Source organism: Triticum aestivum, chromosome 6D (genome assembly GCF_018294505.1).
Source record: "Triticum aestivum cultivar Chinese Spring chromosome 6D, IWGSC CS RefSeq v2.1, whole genome shotgun sequence".
Taxonomy (NCBI): domain Eukaryota; kingdom Viridiplantae; phylum Streptophyta; class Magnoliopsida; order Poales; family Poaceae; genus Triticum; species Triticum aestivum.
In genome coordinates, this window is record NC_057811.1 from 78,566,187 (window position 1) to 78,574,150 (window position 7,964).

Consider the following 7,964-nt stretch of genomic DNA (forward strand, 5'->3'; position numbering starts at 1 on the left):
GGTAATCTCGCATCTCCCAAATATTTGCCGGTAACAATTTCGGGCGAGGAGAGGGTGTTTTGCCGCCCACGGTTGGCGCCCACGGTGTATGAACGGGGTTGACAGGTAGGGAAGTTGTGTCACGTCTCAGGGAAGTTACACATCTGCCCCTATTTAAAATATTAGCCTACATCGATTTCGGACGAGGAGAGTTTGTTTTGCCGCCCACCGTGGATGAATGGGGAAATGGAGGGAGAGACACATGTCTTTCGGACGAGCTTGAATCAAATGTGTTTTGCCGCCCACGTTTGGCGCCCACCGTGTCTGAATGGGCTCAAAGGCCGTCGTGTCACGTCTGATTGAAGTTACTAGTCTACCCCTATCGACAGCAGTGTAAATCCGGTCGATAAGGATGTCAAGTGTCAGGGGTAGACAGTAATTTCCATCTCGCAAACACTTGCTTCGGGCAGCCCACAAATGATAGTGGGTGTTTAGCCGCTTCGTTCAAAACTTGGGAGAATTAGCATTCACGTTTGCCCTGGGCCCTGGCAACTAAATCCAAATCCAATTTTTATTCGATTACGAATATCCACAGATAATTCTACGTTTTGTTATTTATTTCTTCAAAACCACAACAAAGATTTATTCCACCTTTATATATGATTATGATTTAGAAATGCCGTGATCTTCGAATTCAGTAGGTTGGATACACTTTGAGTCAAACAGTTATTTCATCCAATACAATATGCTCACACGAAAAACAGTTCACCTTATGTCAATCATACAAGTACTGAGGATTACCTCGCCTAAAAAATTCGGATCATTACAACACATGGACAACATAGGGGGTCTTACAACATAATCCATTCAGAGACATGACACAACATGCAAGTACAATAATCTAATGACAATTTCAACTGCTATCTAAAGAAGAACTGGGATTACCCTGGGCTTCAGATAGCAGAAGCAGCAGGACCTCCTCCGTCTTCAAATGCAACATTCTTACTTCCTCCAATTCTTGGGTTGCTTGCATAATGCGTGCAGCTAATTGCATAATTTCCAGCTTCAAGATCGAGATTACCTCATTCATGGCAGCCACACCATCTCTTTCTGCCTCTAGTAGAGCCTCAAGAACTATAATATCTGTGCTCAGACTGCTCTCCGGCGGTGTTGCCTCTGAACTGCTACCATCTGGTAACATGGATGGCGCACTGCTTCCACAAATAGATTCTGGGGTTGTACATTGTGTCCTAGTGTGAACGGCATCCTGAAAGGTTTCCGCTGGACATAAGTAAGAGATAGTTATCGCATGATCCAGGCAGTAAGCTTACATGGTAAACGACATACGAATTATTGCCGAGCATGGCAAGCTATATTTAAATGGTTCGAAGCAGCATCAGCCGAAAAGAAATTAAAATGGTAAGATGAAACTAGGGATGTAAGTGGCAAATAAACGACATCCGCCAGTCCCATCTAGTTAGTTTTTGCTAGCTCCCTGGTTCATTTTCCTCAAAAAACAAAAACTCTTTTGAACTATCATACCACTAGTGGACTTTAATCGGGATTAAACGGGACCCAGTTGACATCCCTAGTTGAAAGGGAGTGTACCACCGCTATATTTAAGTTGCCAAGGCATCTAAGCAGTTGAAATAATCTGAGAAAGCACTTAACAGTGTGGCCTCATATAAACTACGAAGACAGTCTTGTGATGAAGTTCAGAGGAAAAGTTAAGGACTCAAATGAACTAGGCATGCATTTCTTTACGATAGTACAGCAGGCACTGCTGACATATTGGCCAACTCAGGTATAGCGTAACAAGTAACAAACAAGCATTCGAATCAAGCAATACAGCAAAGCAGACAACTGAACTATTTGTTATTCTGTAGGATTACAGGTTGAGGGCACAAGCCAAGAAAGCAGCCCACACGCATTACATTTCACATGTACTAAAACACACTGGCTTACCATATGTTGCTGTGAAGCCTCGCTGCTGTTGCAATGTTCTTTGAAGATATCGTCAGCATCCCGTGGTTGCAAATCTACTTGTTGTAGTTTATTCTGCACCCTCTATTTAGGTAAAATTAATTTTAATCGCATGCACTGGTTCGAATTGATCATCAATGGTTCATCTAAACTAATGAAAGAAGGGTGTGTGCATACACGACAATATATCTGCTTCCCTCTATTTTTATGCTTGTTCGAGGTGCCAGCCCCAAAAGAACAAATATTTTGCTTGATGGGGTTGGCAGCTCCATAATTAATAGAAGCATCAAATTAGTCATGCAACTTGGGAAGATCAAGAACACACAAAAAAGTAATGAACAGAGGCTCGTAGCAGTGATGTAATAGCTAGCATCAGAAAATGTAGGGTAAAACGAACAAAAACCAGCGGAACCACATGCTAGTTTGCTGATGTGTAATTAAGCATAGAGAACATGAAGCAGTCTGATGGAACCAACAGGTGGCATCAGAACAACACCATTATCATAAATATAGCATGCAAGAAGTAAAATAGTAGGCAGTGATATCTAGGAAGTACAGTAATACTTAGGACAAAACTAAAGCATATTAACTATATGTGCACTGGTATGTAATTTAGCACATGTAACATGTTCACTGCCAGAAGTATGGCCCTACAGGTGCAAGCAGAATAACGCGTCTCATGAAAAACTGAATGATGCCCTGAAGAAATTCAAAGGTGCGGTGCTTATGCTAAGAAAGTGAACGTAGGCGCCGGCCGTTGGATAATAGTACCTGATTCTCGGCGGCGTATGGGTATCGTTGGCATACTTGATAGCTAAGGATCGTCGATGGTGCTCGTGTTGCGGTTGAGTTTGGGCCGGCTGTCGCCGTCGCTGAAGCGGCTCCGGTGCTACGGTTGCGGCGCCTGTCGACATACAAGAAAGCTCATCTGTGGTAAGTGAACAGTTGCACGATAAAGAGAAAAACCGAAGGAGTACAGATCGAAATAACCTGATGAGGCTGCGGCGTCGGTAAAGCAGGGCCGGTGGAGTTGAATATGGCGTCCGTGGAGCGGGTCCGGTGCAGTGGACGAAGGCTTCGGCGGGCGCGTTGTACAGTGCTTTCGGTGAGGCGGATCTGTTGCGGCGGACGAGGGCTTGTATGAAGGGCCAGCGAAGGGACGGACGAGGGAGTCAGTGAAGGGCCTACACTGTGGTGGACGAGGGCGCCGGTTAAGCAGATCCGGTGCGGTGGACCATGATGGCGGTCAAGGAGATCTGGAGCGGTGTACAAGCCAGTCGCTGAAGCGGCTCCGGTGAAGTGGTGAGTTGGCAGTTGGGGGTTCCAAGGTGCGGAAGGTAGATCCGTCGGGGTGTGAGGTCCACCGCTGCGGCGGAGGACTAGATTCGGCGGCTTGCCGTGGTTGGGGGGGTCGGGGGGAGGGGAGGGGCTCTGGGGAAGAATGTTGGGGGCAAAGAGGGGAAAACAATGGAGTTACCAAAGCAGCCCTTTTCCGTTCATGTGGCAGGGGTAAAACAGGAATATCGCAGGGCTAAACTTTCGGGCGCGAGATATTTCGATGTGAGCGGGAAGTTTGAAAGCTTTTGGCGCCTGAAATTATATTCTGCTCTTGTACGGCCGACTATGATATCATGGCCGAGAATTTGTTTGTTTTGCACGCAAAAAAAGTGCAAGTTTTGAAAATCAATGTCTCCAACTCGAAACTTAGATTGTCCATTCAATTCAAATATGGATCATTGAGCTACTACAAGCAAATACCATCATATGGTCCAATTCAAATGAAATTCCAAATGTGTTTATCCTAAATATGATGACAAAAGCAAAAATGTGTATGTGTATGAATAAAGTGGATGATTATAAAGTTTGAACATGCCCGTATGTGTATATCTCTAGGTTTGATATATGAATGTGAAATAACGAAATCCCGGCTTAAAAATGTACCTCCGTTTAAATGAATTACAAAAGCTAATGATGGAGTCGAATTCCAAAATTCCAATCTTAGGTTTGTAATTCTGGTACATCAAAGTATATCACGCATGTTCAAAAGTATCGTTATCTCATAGTCCGAACTGTGAAACAAATTGATCAACCTTGAGTGCACACACTATTGACCATGTATATCTCAATTACGCTAAAGTCCCTCAAATATAGACACCTCACTCTTTATCTGAAGCCAACCCCCCCTCGTCGCCCCCCCCCCCCCACACACAGAGAAGTCGTTCTCTCCCCCAAACACCAACACACGAGCACATTAACACCCCTCTCTCTTCTAAAGTCCGGACCCCAATATAGGTCTCTATCACTTTGTCTCTTGGGCATGCACACATCTCTTCCCCCACTCTCTAGCTAGGTCTCCCGGCATCTCTCTTTCCCAAGAACACACACTATGTAGAGTGTATCTTTCCCATACACACAAAACATCGCCCCCAAACGTCTATCTCCCTAGTTATGTGGTTCTCGCACACTCACCTCACACACCACCCCCACTGCAAACAAGCACACTTTGTCTCCTTGTGAACCACTCTCCTCTTTCTATCTCTCCCACATGCGGACCCGCCCCAACTCCTCCCTGTATACATATATGTTGCGACTCTTTCCATAGCTCCTTAATGTATCATCGTTCTCGATCTCGCACATTGTTCTCTACACCATCTATTCTAGATGTCTCATGAAGTCCCTATCACACACACGATGACTCGCCCATGCGTCTCCGTACATAGGCCAATTTCAAACAACATCAACATTGTCTCCCTATCTATACGCCATTTATGGACACAAACGCCCCCTCTCTTCCTCTCTCTCTCTCTCGCTCTCTCTCCGTCGCTAGCTCTCTCTCTCTCTCTCTCTCTCTCTCTCTCTCTCTCGCTCTCACACCCCTCTCCCACACACACTCGATGTCTCTTCCAAATAGTCTGCTCCCCCCTCGCCTGCACCCATGCTATCCCGCTACTACCCATGTCACACCATTCCCCCTTCCCTTATACTAGGTTTACATCATTAGTGGTCTCTCTACTCCACATACACACACTCCCTCTCACACACAAACGCGCGCACAAACACACACAAACATGCACAAACACCCATTAATCTAGATCCTCATCTCTCCCCATGTCCGCATGTGTATCTCACACACTGTAACGCCCACGATGCGGCTATATCTCCCACGTGTCGAGGCACGACTTAGAGGCATAACCGCATTGTGGTTTTGTCGCAAGAAGGGTCATCTTCACACAATCCCATGTAATGAACAAGAATGGGATAACGAAAGTTGGCTTACAATCGCCACTTCACACAATACATAAATATAATTCATACATCATCCAAAATACACACATATAGACCGACTACGGTCAAAATCCAGATGAAAATAAGATAACCCCAAATGCTAGATCCCCGATCGTCCCAACTGGGCTCCACTACTGCTCATCAGGAAAAGACACATAGTAACGACCACGTTCCTCATCGAACTCCCACTTGAGGTCGATCCCATCATCTGCACTGGCATCGTCGGCACCTGCAACTGTTTTGGTAGAATCTGTGAGTCACGAGGACTCAGCAATCTCACACCCGCGAGATCAAGACTATTTAAGCTTATAGGAAAAGATGGTGTAATGAGGTGGAGCTGCAGCAGGCACTAAGCATATATAGTGGCTAACATACGCAAAAGAGAGCGAGAAGAGAAGCAACGGAACAGTCGTCATCTAGTAATGACCAAGAAGTGATCCTGAACTCCTACTTACGTCATTCATAACTCAAACCGTGTTCACTTCCCGGACTCCGCCGCGAAGAGACCATCACGGTTACACACGCGGTTGATGTATTTTAATTGGGTCAAGTGACAAGTTCTCTACAACCGGACATTAACAAAATCCCATCTGCCTCAGAACCGCGGGCACGGCTTTCGAAAGATAATACCCTGCAGGGGTGTCCCAACTTAGCCCATCATAAGCTCTCACGGTCAACGAAGGATAAACCTTCTCCCGGAAAGACCCGATCAGTCTCGGAATCCCGGTTTACAAAACATTTCGACAATGGTAAAACAAGACCAGCAAAGCCGCCCGAATGTGCCGACAAATCCCGATAGGAGCTGCACATATCTCGTTCTCAGGGCACACCGGATGAGCAGTCCGTACAACTAAAACCAATCCTCGAGTTTCCCCAAGGTGGCGCTGCAAAGGGCTCTAGTTTGGACCAGCACTCAGAGGAACACTGGCCCGGGGGTTTAAATAAAGATGACCCTCGGTCTCGCGAAAACCCAGGGGAAAAGGCTTAGGCGGCAAATGGTAAAACCAAGGTTGGGCCTTGCTGGAGGAGTTTTATTCAAGGCGAACTGTCAAGGGGGTCCCATAAATCACCCAACCGCGAAAGGAACGCAAACTCAAGGAACATAATACCGGTATGACAGAAACTAGGGCAGCAAGAGTGGAACAAAACACCAGGCATAAGGCCGAGCCTTCCACCCTTTACCAAATATATAGATGCATTAATTAAATAAGATATATTGTGATATACCAAAGTATCCATGTTCCAACATGGAACCAACTTCAACTTCACCTGCAACTAGCAACGCTATAAGAAGGGCTGAGCAAAAGCGGTAACTTAGCCAAACAACGGTTTGCCAGGAAAAGATGGTTAGAGGCTGTCATGGCAATATGGGAGGCATGATATAGCAAGTGGTAGGTAGCGCAGCATGGCAATAGAACGAACAACTAGCAAAGCAAAGATAGAAGTGATTTCGAGGGGTGGTCATCTTGCTTGGAAGGTTCTCAGAGTTGTCGAAAGCTTGATCCTCGTAAGCGTACTCAACAGGTTCCTCGTTCACGAACTCGTCTCCCGGCTCTACCCAAGACAAGAACACAAGCAATGGAACCACAATCAATCACGGGAAATGCACAAGCAACATGATGCAAAACATGAATGATATGCAAGGTATGATATGCGATGCATATGCGTGCTCCGGAAGAAAATGATGAACAAGGCAGTAACTTGGCAAACCAAGCATGCCACTGGAAAGATGAGATGATTTCAGTCGAAATCGATATAAAGATCACCGGAAACGGATGCACGTTTGCAAATGGCAAGCAAAACAAGAATGACACGAATCTGCGATTAACAGCATGATAGCACTTAGGATGCAACAAGTAACAATGCTACAGCACTCCAACATAGCAACAAAGCATATGGCAGTAATCTAGAGGAGATGCTTGACAAAAGATGAACACTGAGCTATGGCTAGATCACAACACAGCAGGTTCAAACAAGCATGGCAAAAGTTCAAAAGACAACAGGTTCACAGACGGTGAAATTACTGGACATGACTGAAACAACATCAGGTAGCAATGTTCAGAGCACGAAAACAACATGCTACAGGAACTTAACATGGAAAAACAAGGCATGGCAGTATTCTACTAAATGCATAGGACAAAAGTCCCTTACTGACCATAAGCCAAAAGGACCAGAAGATATGATGGCAACCATGTAAACATAGCAAGTTTCGTTAACAGGTTTCAGACTTGGCAGAAAACAGAGCATGGCAGAAACAATAATATGAAGGCATCTTGGTGAGCTTGATGCACTCACCACAAAGCAATTCATGACAAAACAAGCATAACTACAGCAAGATGGCATGTTTATGAAGCTATCCATGGCAAAAACAAAAGCATAGCATGTATGAAACAACTACAACAAGCTTGGCAAAATTGAATAACACGTAAACAATCTGCCAGAAATATTTTATAGCAAAAGTAGAGCAAGATAGAGTCATGCTATGGCACTCCATAAATGCAAACAAGGGCAGGAATGGATCAATTACAACAATATCTACAAAACATTCTTACTGAACATCTCCAAAATATGCATGGATCTCTCTGTAGCATCAAGTTTACATGGCAACAAAATAACAGCAGACAAAGACTTAGAGAAATTACTAAGTCCCTGAAATCAGAAACATTACAGAGCCTAGTTTGCATGCTTGTGCTAGTCACTACAGAGATCACAAAAAT